The sequence below is a fragment of the Leptinotarsa decemlineata genome, unplaced genomic scaffold (assembly GCF_025532065.1).
Source record: "Leptinotarsa decemlineata unplaced genomic scaffold, Ldec_3_MD MMD2_P_RNA_scaffold_6, whole genome shotgun sequence".
Taxonomy (NCBI): domain Eukaryota; kingdom Metazoa; phylum Arthropoda; class Insecta; order Coleoptera; family Chrysomelidae; genus Leptinotarsa; species Leptinotarsa decemlineata.
This window is the reverse complement of record NW_027412533.1, coordinates 13,694,134-13,717,901: the sequence shown is the minus strand read 5'-3', so window position 1 is coordinate 13,717,901 and position 23,768 is coordinate 13,694,134. Positions and strand designations below refer to the sequence as shown.

The 23,768-nt window shown below is 33.3% G+C and overlaps 1 protein-coding gene across 3 annotated transcripts in view; it reads left to right on the top strand.

The window, feature by feature from the left end:
* The window catches only part of Sox102F (transcription factor Sox102F), a 615,532-nt gene that overhangs the window by 424,779 nt on the left and 166,985 nt on the right, over window positions 1–23,768 (top strand). Inside the window, exon 1 of one of the 3 annotated variants that reach the window (XM_023174652.2) lies at window positions 6,920–7,260. The exons of the other annotated variants lie outside the window; for them this stretch is intronic. The gene's annotated coding sequence lies outside the window, so the exon portion shown is untranslated. Of the gene's footprint in view, window positions 1–6,919; window positions 7,261–23,768 lie in introns of those variants that run through there. 3 annotated transcript variants of the gene reach the window in all.

Here is a 23,768-nt window from a genome sequence, read left to right as displayed (position 1 = left end):
GTCTTTGAAGTCCACTAGATACTCGTTAGAACGACAAGAGGATTGTTCCGAATTTTTGGGGTTATTATTGAATAATTACTCTTCGTGAGCAAAACAATAGCAAATTCAATACTCCTGACCGCTCTGGATTGAATGATTCCATACAGTCCATCTCGTCTTGTCTTTGTAAATCTTTTGCTGGAAAAATGCTAATTTTTTTAATTTGTAGTGAATGTTCAAGAAGTAGAGAAAACTTATGTTAGTTTCTGGAACTTCATCTAGCGTTTCCTCATATGACTAATAACCAGTCCGTGCAAAGCTTTTTGTTAAATCATTTGAAAATGGAATTTTTAACAGGTGATGATCGACTGTATTGCCAAACATGCACCAAACTAACTGACTGTTATAAGGAAACAAGTATAGCTGAGGCACCAGTCAATCTAATAATAACACTGATGATCTTCAAACAAGACTCAACATCTGACGGAAGCAAGAAACTCTTTCGAAGGTTCGAAATAGACGAACATTTCAATCTAGCAAACCATTGTTATAATATTCATGCAGTCATTGTTCACTGTGGTTCTGACATTGAATTTGGTCACTATTACGCCTTGGTTAAAGATGAAAAGGACGTTTAAGTTTGATGATAGTCGTGTCACGAAGTGTTCTGGAGCCTCTGGAGACACCCTACATTTTGTTTCATGAGAGAGAGGACATTGGTAGATGAAGATCTTCAGATGATGTGGTGCTGCAGGTTTTTCCGGGTTTTCCTGCAGGTGAAAAAGCAAATGCGCCTCTGGAATCAATGAAGTCGCCCCGGAGCGCCAATTAATTTTTATTGTTGTTTTTATTTTTATCGTTGTTTTATTCCGTGATTTGGTTTAATTTATATAGTTAAAAATAATAAAGACAAAACATCCAAATTCAAGAAATCAGGAGTACTGTGCTAGCGAAACATGTTGTGACATATTTTTCAAATGAAGTTTGTGGAGATCAAATCGTGACGTGTAGTTTTTGAAATTACTATGGATCTTCATCAAGTAACGGCCGAATCAATAAAAAAAAACACAGTTTACAAATTGACCATCCCCCCAGTTCTGAGGGAATTAGTTTCCCCAAATTAAATTAGGAATCATTTCATAAAATATTTCAGAGCTGCCTATGGAAACATTATTATAAAACTAATTGTTGGAAAACAATTTTTCCTACATGTGAAAGAAACAAACGGTTGTGTTTTTTGTAGCTGTGGTTACATTCATTATTTGCAATCATTTTAATGATTTTGAACACGCTGATAGTTTTTTAACATACATTATTTATTGTTATTAGATCCTAACTGCTTCGTTAAGTTTACATCATTTGTGAAGTAATAATATTTAAGTAAACGGCGCATTTATCCAATATTCTCGATGTTGTCTATATCAGAAATTGAATGTTCACTCATCTTAATAGAGAAAACATTTCAATTTCTCAAAAGTGAATTTCAAAAAATCCCACTTCTAGGGTGTGGAGAAAATGTAGAACAAAACGTATCTTTGGTTTGTTTTGTTCAGTGCCAAAATAAACAAACCTACAAAAAATGTGGAAATCTTCCAAAAAAGGAAGAGAGCAATCAATTTCAAGAGAATTAACTCTATGTACGTAGATGTGTAGTTTATGCAAAGAAGTAACTTTCAGAAACAAACTGGAAGAAAAAGCCCTCCTGGAAGAACTACTTTCATATAAACATTGAATTAGACGAATGAAAAATACTGAAAATTTGAACACTGAATTATACAAAAAACTTTTTTCTCTATCCCGTTTGTATTCCAACTTCTGAGAGTTGTCATTCGTATGGGGGCGACAGCTGATTAACGGAAAAACAGATTTTAAACAGATTTTTTTTAAATTCATTGTTCATATGGGAGTAGCTGTTTCAGTTCAGTTTGTGTCTGAAAGTTACTTCTTTGCGTATATATATATATATGTGTATATATATATATATATATATATATATATATATATATATATATATATATATATATATACGTATATATATATACATAAAAGTAGGATGTTTAGTAACTGGTTTTTCCGGGTATTTGATCCGTGTATGTGATATTATCTTTAATTTCACTTTAATATCACATACACGGATCAAATACCCGGAAAAACCAGTTTAGCATAGTCATATCCGTGAAAACTTCAGATTCGATAAAATCTCTCTTTGTATATATATATATATATATATATATATATATATATATATATATATATATATATATATATATATATATATATATATATATATATATAGGTATATATATGTATATATGTATAGAGTTACTTTTTTTGAAATTGATTGCTTCCTTCTTGCTTTGAAGGAAATGTAATTAACCTTAAACATTATTTCAAAGATGTTCACTCCGTTAGGGAAACAAACTAAAAAAAAGTCCCCCATGGAAATTTATTAGATTACTTATTGGAAACATAGAGGAAAGACTGTAGGTAATAGTAATAGTCATTCATTCATAGAAGGTTCCCGTTATCAAATTTAATGAATTTACGAAAATATGATGAATATTTCAAATTGCTATCTCCGAAAAACCAAAAATAAAGTCACTGCTTCACCTCTTAACCAAAAACTATCAAACATTATATTATGAAAGATACGATCGATTCTTTTATATAGTATTTTGATTGGATAACTCACTTCAAAACGGTGATTTTCTAACGGAAGAGCATTCAGTATTATGGTGAAAAATATCCATTAATGAAGTTATAGTGTACCTAACTCAAAGATAGTAGTTAATTAGTATTGTCGATGATTGAATATGTCTACGATGCACGATCAAAGCACTGGCGAATGAAATACCTGCAATAATATGTTCAAAAACCACTTTTTTCCATGACACTCAGGAGGTCTTCCCATATAAGGGTTTTCGTATTTCTCGTCTGGGCAGGCAAAGCAGCAATATAATTCAAAAGCCAGGATGTATGTACTGTTATTTCTTACGTGACTGTTGATTATGAAATTTTCACGTCAAACATACATTTTTGTAAAGTTTGAATTGGGAGAATGTTTGTTTTCATAAAATAATCGGAAATTTTATCTGGTTTCCAAAAAATACGTGATGTATCCTCGAATACACGTCAAGTATTTTGTAAGGAGGAGAAGTTTTGACCCGAAAACCACAACAAAACCATTAACCTAAGGAAAGGTGTCACCCATAATATCATTTTCAAATGGAAATGGGGGGCGAGTGATATATACTTCATGGAAAAGTATTTTTGATTCCCTATATATCCAATGCTGCTTCGGTTTCAAAAATTGGTCAAAACATTTAAAAGATAGCTGAAGATTTCAAGAAATAAATGGATTCTATACAGGGCGTAACTGAATAAGTGTAAAACATTTAAGGAGGTGATTCCTCATCGAAAAAAAGATATGATCTTTCATATATAGAAACTTCATTGGAGCATCCCTTGTTAAGATACAGGCCCTTAAAGGAGGTACATAAAATTTGTATAAAAATATTTTTTACAAGCACTGAAAAAGTCACAATATTGAAATCAACCTGACGTTTCGTACTACCAAAAAGATACTTAGCCAGCAATTTATTTGGTTTACCCCATGGTTGTAAGGGGTAGAAAACGCAACCCCTAAAATTTATTTCCAATGTAACTTTTTGTTTTATTATGTGTTTACCATTCAAAAATTTATTTCCGATAGCCTGTTTAATTCTAAACAAAAAATGTCTCCTAGGTGTTTTGCCCAAAATGAACCAGTTCGCAGCAAAAAATTATTTTACCAACAACTACAGAGATACATCGCCATAAATGCGAACTGGATTTATTGTTTTTTTTGTAGTTAGTACCTGCATTAAACGATTGGAGGGTAATAAACAAAACTAATTTATTAATAACAAAACACGCAACATGTAGAAATCATAGTAAATGTTCAATATATCTACCTTGAGACATTACGCATGCGTCTAGACGTCGGCGCATTGAGCCTCGTATTCGCTCAAATATTTCTGGAGTCTCTCTGATTACCCTGCACGTATCGATGATGCGGTTTCTCAAGTCCTCTACATCGCGAACAGGAGTACAATAAACCAAATGCTGTAAATGACCCCAAATAGAGAAATGGAGAGAATTGAGATCCGAGGATCGAGCGGGCCAGTTCTGTGGTCCATTTCGACCTATCCACTGATTTACATATGTTTCAGTTAAATGCTGACGTGCTACTTGACTAAAATGGGCGGGAGCCACATCATGCATAAAAAACATATCCCTTCTGATGCCCAAAGGAACTTCCTCCAGCAGTACTGGATGCACTTCTCTTAAAAATTGAACGTATGCCTCACCATTTAATCGAGGAGGTAGAAAATGAGGCCCAATTAAATCACCCCCAATAACTCCGAGCCACACGTTAAGAGAAAACTGTTCTTGATGGTTAGTTTCGACAATAGCGTGAGGGTTTTCATCAGCCCATATGTGGAAATTATGAAAATAAATAATCTTGTCCCGAGAAAAACTACATTCGTCTGTGAATTCTATCGTCTTCAGAAAGTCACAATTTCTTCTAATCATTTCCAGCATCCAATTGCAAAAATCAAGACGGTTTGGAAAGTCTCGCGGTAACAGTGCCTGTACTCGTTGCAGATGATGAGGGTACAAGATTTGTTCCTTTAAAATTCGAAATACCGTCATATGATCAACATTTATCTGGAAAGCAATCTTTCTAGTACTGGTAGTAGGTTGTTCTTCAATCAAATTAAGTACTGCTTCCTCAAGCTGTGGTGTTCGTACTTCTCGATGGCGACCATAATCCTGCGTTCTTTTGTCGAATGAACCATATTCTCGTAATCATTGATGAAGTCGAGCAAATATTCTATATAAAGGATGCTGCCGTTAAGGATACATTTCAGCATATCTTCTAGAAGCTTCTAGGCCATTCCCCTGCGACAGACCGTAAGCGTAATGCATATCAGTCATTTTCTCATTTGTTTATGCCATTTTAATAACAAGTGAATTATTAGACTAACAAATTAAGAACAGAACAACAACACACAATTAGTATTAATTCAATTTCGAAAATTCACAAACTGACAGCGTCATACCAATTTAATTGTCACTATCGCTAATAGCGGCCTAACTAGATAGATTAGTTTCGTATTTTTGCATTTATGACGATGTATCTCTGTAGGTGTCCGTAAAATAATTTTTTGCTGCGAACTGTTTTATTTTGGGCAAAAAACCCAAGAGACATTTTTTGTTTAGAATGAAACAGGCTATCGAAAATAAGGAAATAAAGTTTTAAATGGTAAACAAATAATAAGGCAAAAAGTTACATCGGAAATAAATTTTAGGGGTTGCGTTTTCCATCCCTTGCAACCATGGGTAAACCAAATAAATTTCTGGCTAAGTATCTTTTTGGTAGTACAAAACGTCAGGTTGATTTCAATATTGTAACTTATTTAGTGCTTTTGAAAAAAATTGTTATACAAATTTTATATACCCCCTTTAAGGGGCTGTATCTTAACAAGGGATGCTCCAATGAAATTTCTTTATATGAAAGATCCTATCCTATGTTTTACACTTATTTAGTTACACCCTGTATAGTCAAGGCTTCTAATGAGTCGAGTGGAGCGCGATACTTTGTATTGATATGACCCAGAACAAGGAATTACTCACGTTCAACTTTTAAGGAATTGTTTGTATATCGCGTGGATAACCCTGGAAATAGTAGGTAGGTACCTACCTATCCCGTCAGTAAAGATGATTGTGCTGAGCGTCTACACCGTTAAAATAATCAGTTTTTCTATTCCCCAGCTGTCGTCCCCTATAAAAACGACAACCCTCAAAAGTGGAAACTTGAGCGAGCTAACGAATAACGAGGTCTTTGCTTTTAATGTGCGATTCTTATCATTCTGAATTATGATTTTTCTTTGCATGGACGAAACTTCCAGGTACTTTTTTAATATTCGGGGAGTATACTTGTACACCTCTCGGCTTTTGGAGTACCGGATTTTCATCCAATATTTTTTCTATTTCGATTCGATTCACAATTTCTTGAAATTTGGACACCAAATCGAGAATAATTTTTTCAGAAAGACGTCGTCAGGCTGCCGTTAGTTGAACAACTCAGCAACCCGACATTCAAGTTCAATCATGTAATCTCTATCCGTAATTGTGTAACCCATACCCTTGTGAATTCAAGAAGTTATTCCCAAAATCATTTGGGAAAGGGTTCAAAGAAAAAAAAATTGGGAGACGATACCTTTGCTCAAAGAGTTGAAATGGTTTTCAGGACAATATTGTCTTTTTCACAAAGTTGAGGGTTTTTGGACTTTTGCGAAAAATTATTCTCCTGGCAGTTTTGCCTTATGTAAAATGTTTTCGTCAACCCATTGTGTATAGATATTGTTAAAACTTTTTTTTCCAAAAAAACGAAGGAAATAAATGAAGCTACATCTAATTACGAATCACTTTGAAACTATCAATAACATAGTGAAACATGAATGTCATTTTTTTACATACTGTTAACAGAAAGCAAACGCGGAGGTAATCGAATTTCAAGCTACATATTATGAAGATGATCGTCCTCGTAAAGAAATCAAAACTGGGCCGCGGTTATGACCGGCCCAAATAGACACAATACAAACTCTGTATGGGTCGATATAAAAGTTGTTTTGGCAGCAGGTCTGATGATATACAAAGACAATTAAATTAATAGGCGCTCCAACTGTTATGTAAGCAGGCCTATTATCGTCACTGTCTAGTGGGAGTCCCGCCGCTCGCCACGCCTCTCGACAACAATGCGAATTCGCAAGCCTTCTTGACTCTCATCTACAGACGAACAATTCGCAAAGGAGGCGTTCTGCACACGTGGGTCGAGGGGAGGGACAAAGGCGGTCTCCGGATTGGTGGGGAGAGATGCTGCCAGCACTGGACCCGACAGACGCATCTTGGCACGCAGTGCACACGCACACATACGTCGCGATCGGTCCGTAATCTGGTGCAGTGCAGTGTGACAGCAAGTGTTAACAATTGCCCGCGGCGAGGTCGCTGCCGAGGTGACAGGTGCACGGTAGTCGGCCCAATCGAACCCGAGTAAACAATAGGTGTGAGGGGTTGCGCAGAGGGGCGCGCATCTATTCGAGACTGTTTCTGTTTTTGCAGTGAGACTAGCAGTTGACGGACAAACAACACGGTGGCTACTGCACATCTACAAGAGGTTCGCTCACAAGCGAATCTGCAATCATGTGTTGATCTTTCGTTACTCACACACCTGAGGTGAGTGTTGTGCTATCTTTACAACCCTTAACGATACCATTACCTGAAACACCTGTAATCAATATCTTTCGTGAACGCGACCCTCTCTGAAGTAACATTGTTTATGTCTCTGTGTCAATAATCATAAGTTTAACAATCAGATCTCGAAAATAAAAATTCCCAAATGCCTGGAATCAAATAATGTTCACTGATTTTATTGGCATTTCCATATCATATTCACTGAAATTCAACTTCAAGCTGTCACATGAGTGAAATTAGGGGTGACATTCTACAACAATTCATGGAATTGCAAATATGCACAAGGTGATTTAGACATTAGGTAGAGAAGACACTGATATAGGTTTGGTATGAGATGGACTGAAGGATATCGCTTTTTGTCATTATTCTGAGGTTGTTGCATGGGTTTCACAATTTAGTAAGAAAGTTCTCAATCCCACAATGAAAATTCTAACGAATGATTTTATCTCAAAACTGAAGAGGAGTGCTTCAGAATTTATGGTACAGTTTATGGTTGATATAGTGGTCACGATCATTGAAATGTCACCTATTCAGTTGAAGACATGGCCATTTTTTTCCAAGAAATTGATTGAATTCGTTATAACCAATGAGAAACACTGTATACACCCGGTAATAAAAATAACTTATTGGATTTCTGATGCTCTTGAAGGTCACAGTCTCGATAGATTTCTTTTTCATAATAAAGGCACTACTTGTTTTGAATTTTAGTAATATTGATTGAGACAAATAGAATCAGTTATAGCCATTTCTTCAACGATAAGAAATGTTGATGAATTATGTATCTGTGCTTTTCTTTAGAGGAAGTGATAAAGGTAGACTCGTGATGTCAAAGAAGAAAGTGTTCGTTATGAACAGTGTGTTTTCTAAATAATAACCACATAGATGCTTACAATGGTAGGTACAATGTACTTATATTCATAATTATTTCTTTTATTCGCTCACCTACCTTATTACTAATCTAGTACGCTAATCACTCAATCTAGTACCCAGGTGTAATTAAAATTATCCAGGACATCTGACAAAACTTCCTCAGTGAAATATTTAAATAGTACTTGATCACAAATGATAGTTCTTAGTTATTATTAATTGAGTGCAGTAACTCGAAACACATTGGGGCAGATCCATCAGAAGATATTACGGATTCCATTCAAATCGACATTCATATAACTGTCTTTAAATTCCATTTTCCAAAAACATACCTATTAACTCACTGAATTTATGGAATATCATATGTTGCCTGTTGAATTATTATAATTTCTTACATTAAATTTGAAAACTATGATTATCCACTGAAATGATGACACAATTATATATCAACTCCATAGGTATACTAATGAACTTTACATTTTTCATGAATCAACCCATTTGAAACCGAATGTTATTTCTGCGAAATGTTTCTGCTGATCACAGGAACCGAAACCCAATCCTTTTGCGATCTTGCTGGTTATATGGTCATAAGAAACCAATAACATCAACATTTTGATAATTTTTCAAGGAAGATTAGTACCCCGCGCGGATATTCAAGGCCATCAATTTGACAGTTCATCATTCAGAATTGAATACTTTCAGTATATATGTTAATTGATTTCAAGTTCTTCTGTTACTATTTCTATATTTCCAATAGCATATAATTGATAGTTACTCAGGAATAAACACTATTTCATAAAATTCGTGTTTATTCAGCCTTCTTACCTATACGAACTACCGAGTATTTGTAATATTACATATCCACGGAGTTAGGTTACTTCAATTATTATCATAATATGAAGGATTTTTAAGTACTGCTCCTTAAAGCATTTTTGTAAAATAGAAAACTTATGGAAATAAAGCTTTACTAGGCAGAATGACCTTTGATAATATTCCTAAATTCGTCATCACTTTCCTTATCACTGAAATCGTTCAACTATAGCGATGACTATAGCAACTATAGCATTAGTAATGGTTTTGAAATGAAGTTACTTTCAACAAGTAAAGTTGAATATTTTAGTATCTATTGGGTTTATTCACAATTTATGATGCACTGTTTGGAACCTTTGGTGTAGTAATGAATATTACTGGAGTTTTTTCCCCAACACCAAATCGTTATTTTCAACACCTCGACACGTGTTTCGATCACCAAGTGATCATCTTCAAAGAGGAAGATTTACAATGTAGGTAAAATTTTTGTGAGGTCTGTAAATGTCAGATTGGTGAGTGAACGATGAGTTTTTGCAGAAAGTGGAAAACATTTCAAAAATTTATTCTAAACCCAGAATCTTCCTTCCTCATCTTTTCATCAATAAAATTTGACCCAGCTGATTGGTAGATGGAAAGGTTACTGACATAACCAAAATGTATAATTTTCATTCATGAAATTCTAGATTTCTTCCATGGTCGGTTTCAAGGATTATTTATAATTCGCAATTTTTCTTCAGCAGTATATTATTCGACCGTAGTAGGTAGGTGCCTACCTGCATGTATGGCATTTTCATGATAGTTGAACAAATTCAAAACTGAATACACCTAAGAAAAATATTGTACAGAATTAGTAGTAAGTATATTATTCAAAAACTATACCTTGATCGATAGGATTAGAACCATCTAGCTAAGAATCTATATATTAACGAATGCACTATTGCCACAAATAAGTATAACTTTTTCTCTACAGATGTTTCGTTAAGGAAGTTAGCATAACCAGATGATGACTTAAACTGATGGTTCAATTAGTAATGTACAGAATGATAACTTGGCTTGAGAAATTCGTGTCTCATACGTTATATATTGGTAAATGGTACCACCTATGCATCAATTTTGAAAATACATGAAATTTTTTTGGTTTCGACCCCCAATTCATTTCAAAATATTGTCTTGTCGATTGTTTCTTCTGCAATTTTTCACTTCCTCCGTATATAAGTATAATAAAGTGAAGGTCAAGCTGAAGAGTTCATACATAAACAAAGCAATTTCAATAAAATATCAGGTTTCAAAATAGACGGCTTTCCAAAACGTTAAAGTTTTTCATTTCATTAATTATTCATAATTTCATTATTTGGGAAAAAATTAGGAAAATAATGTTAACTACTAATGGAATTTACCTTCAAACATTTATATTACTCTGTATACTTCGTCTGAGCAAACTTTTGAATTGACTGTATTATCTATTAGTCTGTATTTATTGATTTTCTGAATTGTAGAATGTTGTTTAACATAGTATTTTTTGTGGGGAAATATTTCGAAAAAGAATAGAGTTTCTCTTATTTTTCTCATTCCAGAAATTCAGCCATTAACATTATTTGTCATATCAAGCTTGTACCCAAATGAGTTCATTGACTCTGAATACTCACTTGCTTCTCAAACTAAACGTTATTTATTTATTTTCCAGTCTCTCCAAACGCCATCGGTCGTATAATACAATGTCGATTAAACATTTGAAACAAAGTTACTTCATCGGCAGATACCTGCAATGTATTTATTATACCGACCAGACGTAAACAAACTTTGAATCGATCACCGATGAATCCTTCCATTTATTTCACTGAGAGATATCACATCAACAAATAAAAAAAATCAACAAATTGCTGACCGTGCCATCTGTATGTATGAACTACAGTTTCGTATGAAATATACATATACATCAGACAATTTTGTTCGTATTGAAGGCACTATTGTGTCGATCCATTTGTTTATATTGAATTACATTGAGATGGATTAGGTTTCCTTTTGTGTAAGAAAGACTTGTTGGAAAATTTATATAATGCGCAAGGTAAAAAAGGTATCTTGAAAGGTGGTCATCAAGCAGGTAAACGATTTAACAACGAAAGTTCACTGAATCAAAGCTTGATGGTTTTACAGACAAATTGGAACATTACACTATGTTCTTCTTTTGAAGTTTTATTATATTATGTTGGAATGTATTATGCGGGAGAGTAATTTACTGAAGAGACGTTTTATTTGTAACAGCTAAGAAATCTATAGCATTTTTGTTCCTTAAAGGTATTATAGATGAATGTGTTTCAGTAATCTCTTCACTTTAAAAAGAAATGAATGAAGATTTTTGCTGAAGAATATTGTGAGATAATTCCCAATAGATGTATATTAAATAAGACGAATTAAAAATATGGATAGTTCTTAAGTATAGCCATTCACTATGGTCGTGGAGCAGCCAAATGTCTGGCTCGAAACGAATTTTGAAAACAAAATCATAGCGAATTTATTAAGTATTGCATTTGGTTTGTTTGACAGTGGTCGACAATGTATCATGGTAAATTTCACTAGTTCGGACTTCCATTGTCTAATATGATATAACATAATTTGAAATTTCTGAAACAACCAGTGAAATTACCTATTACCATCACCCGAAGACGATTGTGGATACTAACAATCAAAACGTCGTGAAGTAACTTGGTTTCAAATCTTTCAAATTTTTTTTCATTTTTTATTGTTCAATTTTTTTTTGCTTTTCATTTTATTGTATTCATTACACAATATGTGATGCTCTGTTTGGAACATTTTGTGTAGTAAAATGAATATTACTGGAGTTCTACTCAACATCAAACCGTTATTTTCAACACCTCGACACGTGTTTCAACGCTTTCAACCTCAGTTTAATCTTCCTCCTGAAGATGATCACTTCACTTGGTGATTGAAACACTGGTCGAGGTATTAAGAATAACGGTTTGGTGTTGGGATAGAACTCCAGTAATATTCATTGCTCAATATAATTGTTATTTTTCAGAGATTTCAAATCATATTGAAAAATCCATATTAGAAAATGGAAGTACGAACCAGTTAAATTTACTACATGCAGTACTTCATTGGGTGATTGTTAACATGAGGCAACAATATTTGTCTTTGGAGAACACAAAAGTAAAATTTCTGGTAGACAAAGTATTTTGAAGCCATATAGAAAAATATTATTTTTTCAAACAGATGATGATAACTTATTCGATTTATTACGCTGTTGTCGGTCGGTAGCCGCTCGGTTCGAAGTGAGTGCTTTATTCACTCACTCAAATCTACCGCCGTGTTGGTCGGTGGTTCAGGACCCAGGCTGAACGATCGATTTTCACTTGCAACCCGTGTTAGCAAACACACGTTAGAAGGAAAGACCTCGTTAGTCCTTACTTCGCACAAGTTTCGACTTCGAGGGTTGTCGTGCATAGGAGTGCGACAGCTGGTTAACGGAAAAACAGATTTCAAACAACGTGTCTCTAAGTAAAACACGAAACTTGACACTTACACGTCTTGCTGAAACGGAATGGTACAATGTGAAGTTGTTATCTACTAAAAATACTTTTTCTACACCATCAGAATAGAAATATTGTCTCTCGATGCGCGTTTCGCAAACCAAGTTTGCAACTCAGGAAATGAATACAGTTGTAGTCTTGATGATGTTACCTCGGTTAGCGAAACGCGTGGCGAGAAATAGTATTTTTTTCTAATATGGGAAAAGTGATTTCAGTAGATTTATTTCACACAAGAGTTCCATCCAATTCTACTTATCAACACTAGAAGCTGTTGAATGAATGTTTTTAATGGATAAAATGAAAAATATTCATTACTGAATTCAAGTCATTATGGTTTGCTTGTGACATAGGAATTTGGCTCAAAAAAATAAAAAGTTGAGTAAAGCTGATCTGTACTATCAGGATGAATTTGAAAGTGCAGCGGTGCAAATTTGCAGCGATGCGAATTTACAGCTGTGTAAATTTGCAGAAATGCAAATTTGCAGCGATGCGATATTTACCGCGGTATAAATCTACCCTTAATTCACATATTGTTTATCCAAATATGGATAATGAAGTCACAAGTAGGATGAGAAATAGGTTGTGTCTTAATTGCGAACATCTGAATTACTTACATCTCAGAAAAGTGTGTGGACTTTATAAAGAAAGATTCTCTATTTCGAAAAACGTGATACTGACGGTTTTCGAAATTTTTTCTATCAACAACGAACCGCACAATATATCATACCCAGTGAATGCGGGAAATATTCGGTGGGGCAAATTTGAGGTGGTGCCGGTGGGACCTTTGCAATGATACCCCTAATTTACATATTATGCCACTTTTTTTGCTAGAGTATGAGCAAACGCGGCACTCATCTTGAACATAGCTTTCTCATGTCCAAATTTTCAGATAAATATACTATGTATGGCACTTTTTGAAATATCTACTAAGTCTGATAACTCGCGCACTTTCAGTCGACCATCAGTCAGTACCGCTTTGTGGATTTTCTTCACCGTTCCTGAAGTCATCTTCTCAATTGGTCGACCACTGCGATGCTCGTCTTGGCAGCTCGTATGACCTCGTTTGAATTCTCCTATTTAATATTTGACTATTGTAAAAAAAGGAGTAGAATCTAGTTCAACTTTCATATTGGTTGGACTGAGGCCTTTCAAATGAAAGTATTGTTCCACATGACGATAACCAATTTTCCTCATTTTCATAAATTCACCGAAAATGTTAGCTATTCATGGCTGACAAACAAATACTCAACAACGCAGCGTCTTCAAACTTGAAACATATATTTTGCAGATTGCAACAACTACCGTTGTTTGAAAGTACCCGGCCTGACCTAGAGATGACGCTACCGTCATCTGGGGATGGCATTTAAATAAACTTTACAAAACATCATTTTCAGCTAAGACACCTAACAAATTAGTAGATGCAACAAACAGAATCGTTTGCTTTGACATTATTCTGTAGATTTCTTTCAAATTTATTCTCGCCCATAACCTTGATACCTCAACGTTGAGTTAAACTGATTATCGATCATAACAAAAATGTGGGGAGTACAGTGAGTTGTCACCAATCGTAGCTGGAATGGTGTAATTTTACCTGTGCAACGGCCGCCCACTGCCTGTGTGCAGATGCGTTTTTCCGTGCAAGAAAACTCTCTATTGCCAAACCAGGATGGTGTTTTTCTAAACTCGCCGTCAAAACTGTTCAATTCAGATAATGTGTAGAACTCGCCAGTTATTTTTACCCTTTTTCAGGTAATCAATTTGAATAATGGCCCTGCGTCAAATGCCTTAGAAATATTAGACATGATATGAATGTCAAACCTATCCATATTACTCGATGGCATCGTTCCAAAGATGATGATGACGATAATATCATTGTTTATGTTTTAAGGTTTCTTCAATGGAGCGCTGTTGACATTTAGTTTTAGGCATTTTATATTGGGAATAATAGACAACACGTATTTTTTCTAGAAAACTATCTGAGAGGAAAAAATTTGTCTCTTTGATATTGTGCTTTATGCATTGATAAATAAACTATCTATGTGGATAATTTATAATCGTACCACATATATCTATAAAATTATTGGCTGTCCAGAATATTAACTTGATTTCTTTGTCGCTGCGTGCGCTGACAAAACGAAATTGCTTCATTTCAGTAACTGTTCCCCTATTCATAATTACCTGAAAAGTTGTAATGTGGAACCCGGCGACTTAGAATTAGGAATAGGAATTATACTAGGTATATAATTCCTTGATGGCAAATGGCAATTAGTTTTCACCAATTATTTACAAGCTATTAATTACGATATTAGTTATATCTGCAACGATTCATTACTTTCCTACTTATTTAATTGGGATTTTAATAAATTATTGATTTCAGAGAATTAATTGCGGATTCAACTGCTACTTCCATCTTAACAAATTGGACACGATTACTGTTGATAAACCGAGGTAATGATGTGTGGCAGCAAACTAATGAAATGGATATCTTGAACATGATTTAGTTGACTCTGGATAACCAGAACTATTTCTGCTTCGACATTTCCGAAATATTAATCATTTCAGTATAATCTGAAGATATTTATTAATAGTATAGGCGGATCCGATGTTAGTAAATTTTCTCAAACTTTCCATGTTTGGTACGTATTTAAATTTTTTTTTGGTTTCTAAACTCCCTTTGAAGAACTTTTATTGTATACTTCCTATGAAAATACTCATAGTCACATTAACAAAACTGATTCTTAGTTAACCAAGGTCAAAAATTAAATATACTCTATTGAATAAATGAAGTTAACTACGAATGACAAACAATAAATATGTATTTTTACTAAAACCCCAAGGCACGAAACTGATCGTCATTGAGTTCACCATTATTTACATTTCCATCAAAATGTGAGAGGAGACAATATTTAATTTGAAATAAAGCATTGATTTTTTATGGTGAAGCTGAAAAATTTGCAGACATTTTGTATTTTTTTTCTTGCAAAAAATAGTTACCGTTGAGTTACAGCGATAAATATCAATTGTTTCGAATTGAACTGTAGATTTTGGCGGGGTTATTTCTTCGAAATTTTATTTCTTAATGCTTTTTAGTATACTTTTCTCACATAACTTCAAAAAAGGTCTATGGGCTTGTATCTGGAGATATAGCAGACACTTGTTATTCCGAAAAAAGGAGACACCCAATTTTTCTCTACATAATTCCTAAATCATTATTATAATGTTGCAATACATGGTACATAAAAAACATGGTGCATAAAATCTAACATTCACCCTCTATTTGTGTCTGTCCTTTCATTATTTTGCTTTCTCTCTTCACGTTTTTATTTTATTGAGTGATATTACATATTCAACGTATAATCTCACAAATTGAATTAAAATATGAAATATGTTATGAAGGTTGTTGAATAAATTTTAGTAAAATTTATACTTCTCCATCACTGAGTATACAAAAATGTTCGAAACGTTCAACAAATATGCAAAGATCCCTTCATAATTTTGACTTCTACGTTGTGGTGTACCATACAGGAGCAGATTCCTGGGTAACTGATGGATTTGAATATATACCTACGTATTGAAATGTTATATTTTTATCTACTACTCAAATTGCTTATGAATAAGTCTAAGTAGTTAACAGATGCAATAAATGTTTTGACAACTTCTTTGATGTGTTCTTCAAAGGCGAACTTACTGTCGAATATTACTTCCAAATTTTTGAAAGTAAGGGGGATAACCCTATTCATTAAGTTATCAAAAGAGAGAATTAAATTACTTAACATTTGAAAAGATTATGATTGAGACAAGTTCTGGAGCACCGACTCTTTTCGAACTGTAGTAGTTCAAATAAACTGAAAAATTTCATATCATCTACAAACAGAATATGCCCAGAATGCAATGTAAGATATGAATCATTCACGAATAGGACGAACAAAAGAAGGCCAAGACTGGACACCTTAGATGGCTAGATATTAGTTAAAAGTATGTTCTTCATATTGAACGCATTGATTCTATCAAATGAATAAGATCCCATGATTTCAACAAAAAAATTAATTTCAACAAAAAAATTAGATAATCCGATTGCTTTAAGTTTGGCTAACAGTAGATACTGATCCATTTTATCAAATGTTTTCTGAATGTCAGTGTACATTCCTCTTCACGATTGGTGGGACTTTCAGAAATGATGATCTTTTGGTTATAAAGGCGTGTTAGTTGGATAAAAAGTGTTGCTAACTGAGAGATAGATGACAAAGTACAGAACGAATCTCAAGAAACTCCAAAGTTACCTAACATAGCAATTGTTCTATATTTTGATACTTCAGCTGTATTTCCAGATTGAAAACGAGTGGATACTTCTTTATTTTCAAAATAATATCAAAGATGTGGCATACTGGTTTTATTTAAATGTCAATGCAATCTTCCACTATAAAGCTAGCTAGTTATAAAGCTGCAAGAGAAGTCGTTCTATACGAGCTTCTTTGATGCATTTTTTTTACATGTTCACTCAAAACTTGCATGATTACTGAATTGCGATATTTCAACAACGATAGCTTTTTGTCAGTCAGTCATCTAGAAATGGATTCTAGAGTTGTTTTTCTCAAGTTTGACTAAAGACAAAACATTTGCCGAATTTGATATATTGTATTTTCTATAGCCTGGATATGAGCAGCTCAAGCAGTTTCAATTTGCAGTTTGATTTTACTACGTTTGAAATGATAAAGCTTTTTGTGGGCTAATTATTTATAACTTTCTTATCAGTCAGTGTGCTATGCTTGGAGACGGGCAGTAAACTAATCTAAAGAAATGAACTTTAAACGTTCAAGCCATTCTTGGATATACCTACACAGTAGGTTGAATGGACTGACACCTATCAGAAAACAACTACTCCCCTGGCAAATACCACGAAGAGCGTTGGATTAAATCCGACAGGCGTCAGTGCAGGAATCTTCACAGAAAATTTCCTGCATATGCAATTGGCAATACAACTGAAAGAGTCGACCTTCAATTTTGGAACGGGCACACTTGCAGACAGGTTTCGGACTCATTAGCCACTCGTCCTAGCCCACTGACAAATAAGAATGTTTTTCTTCCTCATTCAGAGGAATCGGGCAAATTTCGGATATGCAGTTAATTACTACCTCGTCCACTAGATGGAGTGACATTTTGTCGTACGCCCCAACTTAGGAAGAGGAATGAAATACTTTGAAATAATTCCGATTTTCAATTATGGAATATCATTGACTTTAGATCGATGATGGCCACTATCTCGCACTGACGAGTGCCTAATGAGCCCGAAACCGGTCTGCAAGTGTGACGGTTCCAAAATTGAAGGTCGACTCTTTCAGTTGTATTGCCAATTGCATGTGCAGAAAATGTTCTGTGAAGATTCCTGCACTGACGCCTGTCGGATATAATCCAACGCCCTTTGTGGTATTAGCCAGAGGAGTAGTTGTTTTCTGATAGTCATATCCGAGTCTGACTTGAACGTTAAAAGCTCGTTTCTTTACATTGTTTATAATTTTGAAACAAATATATTAACAGTACACAGCAATATAGATTGAAAACATGTTATATAAAACTGAATGAAATTCAGTATAGGTAACCAGTCTGTATGCAAAAACGCATCATACATTTTCATAAAGTTTGCCCATCTGAATCTACATTTCAGATTATTTTTATTGAATTACATCAGCACAAGGCAAATCAATACTATCAAACAATAAATAATCATCACTGACCGAGTGAGTTCATCGACAACAATACAAAGGATTCAGTTTCATTCACCGAACATCGAGAAGGCTGCGCATCTTCCTCAAATCTTGGAAGCCTTGTGTCTCTCACCGGTTCTCCCCGTAGCTACAATTAACAGGTTGTTTTTGTAGCGACTCGCATCTTCGAGAGGACAATTGTTATGTTAATCGTCAAACCGGTTTGAAATTTTGAAAAGGTTATTCACTTTATAAAATAGCGATACGATGGGAAATAATCGAAGCCTTCTTTTATAATTATATGCAAATGTGGCTTTTCAGTTGTTATTATGTAATCCAAATTACCATATTTATTTCAAAGCGATCCAAATACATCTAAGCTATCAATTAGAGTTTTACGATGAATTCCTCGAAGTTTCTCAACCAAAAATAACAGAGAAATGGAGGAGCAAAACATTCTTTGGAGTAGAGTTACGTTTTCGATTAACAAAGTCAGTGAAGGCACACTTTAGAAAACAGCGATTTCTAATGCAAAATTATTGAAATACCAAAAGTATACAAACTCATTCATAGATTTGCGGTTCAATGCATGAATGGTTGGGGATTGGATTTCCATTACAATAAAATATACAGATTTGAAAAAAGTGTACAAAAATTTTAATTATTCAATCATTTGAAATGATCATATACAAAAATAAGAGAGATAAATGTAATACTAAAATATAAAATAATATTGAAAAAGTGGAAAATGAAAAAGTACAACGAATAAAATATTCAAGACAAAAATTTTTGAAACAAAAATTAATAAACATAAATAGGCATCAATTATCATAAATGAGAGTAAGTTAAAAATTGAAAACCGAAAATCAATAATGTTTTCATTCAATATATTTTTTCCGGTTGAGTCGGCCGTTACTTGTTGAAGATCCGTAGTAATTTCTAACGATTTGATCTTCACATACTTTGGTTGTGAATATCAATTTGTTAGGTGAAGTTTGTGAAATCATTTAATATATTAGGTGAGTGAATAATAAGAAAAAATAACCAACCAACTGTCATAAAGACCAGATTTACTCAACTACAATTGTTCATGTGATTTCTCTTACTTTTCAATAACATATTTTTCCTTCAAATGACTTCTTAGTTTATTTTTCCACTTTCATTTCCTTATTAATATTGTATTTTATGTGTATAATTTGTTTTTCAGAAATACAATGACAAATGTATATCATAAGTGAATAATTTGTTGTTACTTAGGACTGCTCTATATATATACTAGTAAAAGCATTTGAAGTATATTATATTTATGAATATCATTCAGAATCATGAAATAATTCTATATACTAATTGAATCCAGAACAATTGAATGAGAATTGAGAAAATTTCACATTCCATAATAGGTATAGTGGAAAGAATATTGCTGTATATTACTGTATAATGGAATGAGCTTGAAACTATGCACAAATTATACTCATGAATTATCTACGATATAAAACGTCCACGTAACTAAAAAACTATTCTTGGAAGTTTTTTCCAATTGAATGAACAAAAGTTTGAAAATATTTTTCAAACAATTCTTGTGCTGATTGCATTTTCATTTCATTCTTTTATTCCTTCCATTCCTATGCTTACGTAACCATGACTTTCTGTGATTTTAGATGAATATGATGATTATGAGAAAAACATCTCTCTGTGTTTCTCATTGATGAATGAAAATGACATGAGATACAGATGAATCAGTTTTATACAAGTGTTATAAAATAGATATGTTAAATATCATTTGCTATCGTGATCCCACATCTGCAACAAGTTGACTGACTTACTGAAAGTAAGTATTATAAATTGATTTAGGCTTTCGCGACCGAGATTTTCATTGTTACGTTCTTCATTCAGGTCACCGATGACCATCATCGGTGAACCATCAAGATGAATAAACCTCTGAAGAAGCCAGCCACTCATGCTGGCGAAAAGTTAGTATACGGTTCCAAACCACGACGGCCTTCGAACCCGAATGGAGATCGTAACAATGAGTAAGTATTATAAGTGATCATACCAAATTACTGAAATATAGATGTGACAATGAAATTCTTGTGATTCGATGATTGAGGATGGATAAACCCAACACCTTAGAGCGGGTGCAATAAGTTCTATTTATTATTTAAAATACTTCGAAACTCGAATGCACAATGTTTTTGTATCACTGTTGAATATATGCTACACAAGATAATACTGAAATGTTGGTTCTGAGAGACGGTAGTAGAAATTATAGTTTAATGAAATTCGAACACAGCCTTATATTATATACAGAAGTTTAAACCTAAATATCCGACATACATTCGTTGAATAAAGAGATACTTTTGTTCAATGTATTTCTGATGATATTAGCTAATAGACTATACAATAAATATTGATAAGTATTATCATATTATTATAAGTACTGATATTGTATATAAAACTTTTGGGTCCTTGAAGTTCAACAAAATTTTGCATTTGAAATATACCTCCTTGCATGCATGCATTGAGAACAGAACACGCCTTTGAAAGTTCAACTCAAAATAATATTTCTATGAACCTTTATCATTGGCAGTCTACCACAAGTGGGACGCTATATATCTTTAATCACCTAAGAAAAAATAGCATAATTAAAATAGATCGAACTATAATATGGCTTATATAACAACTGGCCAATGTTAAAGATGACGACAAAAGTTATACCAAAATAATAACTCTAATAATAGATTAAACGTATTCTGCAGCTTTCAATTTTTTATATCACGCTCTGGTTTTATTTCTATTGAGACTGTCCATATATGCTTCCTTAAAATTTCGCAATGAACTCATTCAATAATTAGTTGAGGATGGACGTGTAGAGTAATTATTTGTTTGGATCATTTATACAAAACAGTAGTGTCAAAGATGTGCTTAAGAATTTGCATTGAATGAAGAAAAGTTGTGATCTCGAGATAAAACCAAAAATTTTGAAATTTCGAATTGTCTGAAAAATGTCTAGGTAGTAGTAGTAGTTTATTAGTCATCAAATTACATGTATTTATAAAAGTATACAATAGAAAAAATTGGCGATGAATATTGATATAAAGAAAGGTTTGTCAAAACGAGTCTTATTATAAAATTTATATGAGAAGAAACATAGGTATTGATGATTCACTTGAGTTTTTTGGAAAACTTGTCTGCGAAACATCAATATCTGAATTATTTCCTCTGAAGATGATCAAGATATAATGTATTTTAAGTTACTCGGGCGAAACATGTTAGTGCCTATATTTCTGAATAGTATTAACAATGTCGATATTATTTTTTTCCTAAGAAGTAGTGAATAATATTCTCAGTATTCCACAAAAAACACATTGAATATAGAATCTAAAATTATAAAATCTCTAAACGTGTACATGATGTAAAACATATAAACCGTAAAAATTCAAACATAAAATATGAATGTTACAATATAAAATACGAACTCGTCTTGAATTAGAAGTATTCAAAATGCTAGGTAAACATGAAAAATATATATGATGATTAAGACATTAATTCCAGTAAAATTTGTTCATAGTAATGTTATATTTTAATTTTTGAACCATTTTATCACTGAAATTTTGAATAACTTAAACTCATATTTCGTTTTCATATGATCTGGAGCAATACTGAATAATTTGGGTCCAATATATGTAATTGAACTTTATCCAATAGCTTTGTTCATTTTCGCTTTGAGTCGGGTTTCATCTTCATGTTGCCCAACTCAAAGCGAGTAACCTAGATATACCGAAAATGAACAAAGCTATTGAAAAAATATCAATTAAGTACATATATTGGACTTAAATTATTCAGCAGAAAAAATGTAGAAACGAATGAAATGAGATTTGACCTTTCTACGGTTTCGTTCGTTTTTTTTTAAATGAATTCAGATGGAAAATTTTTGGAGCAGTAGTATATACGAGAAAACTCATTTAATTTCATCATTCTGTAATATACTGTCACACCGTTGACCCTCTTAACAAACCGTCTATGGTAACGTTTCAAGAATTTCCAATTAACGAGAAGAATTCGAAGAATTTTTCCAGAACTTTCGAACGCAAATTAGTTAGAAGAGATTATTTCCTCAAGAAAGGAAGTCGACATGTGAGTGAATAAAATAGTGAAATGAATTCAGTGTTTCACTGTGTATGTGTTTTTCGATAACCAGCTGTCGCCCCCTCACGAACAACAACCCTTAGAAGTCAAAACGTTTGCGAACTAAGAATTAACGAGGTGTCACTTTGTAACGTGTGATTCACAGAACGACTCAGACGATGCGAACATTCTACAGCCGGAATCGAACTGAAGTTCACACATCGATTGAATAATAATAATAATAATAATTTATTGCACAAAGGAAACCGTTACAACATAAGAGTATCATACGCATAATGAAAGAAGGAATCAATCACAATAACCCAACCGTCCGTTGTAAATTCAATTACTGAATAAACTTGTTATCTTTTAGTCACTTTTATATAATTCACACAAACGTTACACAACTAACAGCGGTAATACGTTTCAATAAAGAAACCTATATCAACTTTACAATGATGACTCATGTACATTTTTCAGAATGAAAGAATTCTAAAGAAGTTAAAAGCAATCCCACATAATATCCTGCTATAATCCTGCAATTCGTCCATAAAGAGTTCATTTTTATGTACCTGTGATATAAATATTTTTGTTTGTTACTCAGCAATTCTGATGTACAAATCAGAGTAACGTGACTTCTATCTGATGATATCCATTAGGTCTGAAATATTTGATGTATATCTATTATCTATTTGGGTATTGAAACTGACGAACTTCTCAGATAATTAAACTGGAATACTACAAGAAAATTCATGATAATAATATTTTTATGCATACACAGGTTTCAGAAAAGTTCTCTGATGAATATTCAGGTAATTTTTCCTAATGCTTCTTCTTGAGAGACGTAAAGTATTCCACGGCCTTCTTTCAGTAGAAATCAAATATGCACCCTTACTGAAGAAACCTTAACACATTCAGGGATAAAGGGAGGGACACGTATGCGCCCTTATAGTTACGACAATCATTCAAAACCACTCTCAACCTGATTTACGTAGTTGGGTCAGTGGTGAAATTTGATAGTTGAGCGAACATGTGTGGGAAGATGCGAAAAGAAATTTTGGAAAGTATAGGGGAAAGTGGCGAGTGTTTAATATCATAAGTGCAAGTTTTTCTTTCATCTCCGCAATTTTGTTGGTGGTGATTTTTTTTTCTAATATCAATTTTTCATAATGGAATGAATCAGTTCAAAGTCGAAACTTAACATATGTAGAAATTGATGTCACAAATTTTATTGTAGATGGAAACAAATTCAGAGTATTTGAATCATAAACAATTGCATGTATTAATTGAAATATTATTGTTTATGAAGAAAGTGAATCAAAGAGAAACATGAATTTGAAAAAAGAATTTGATAATAATATTTATTGATATAACTCTACATTCGTAAAGACTTACTTAAAGAGACATTTGTATCAACAAAACTATCCCAAGAAAATTG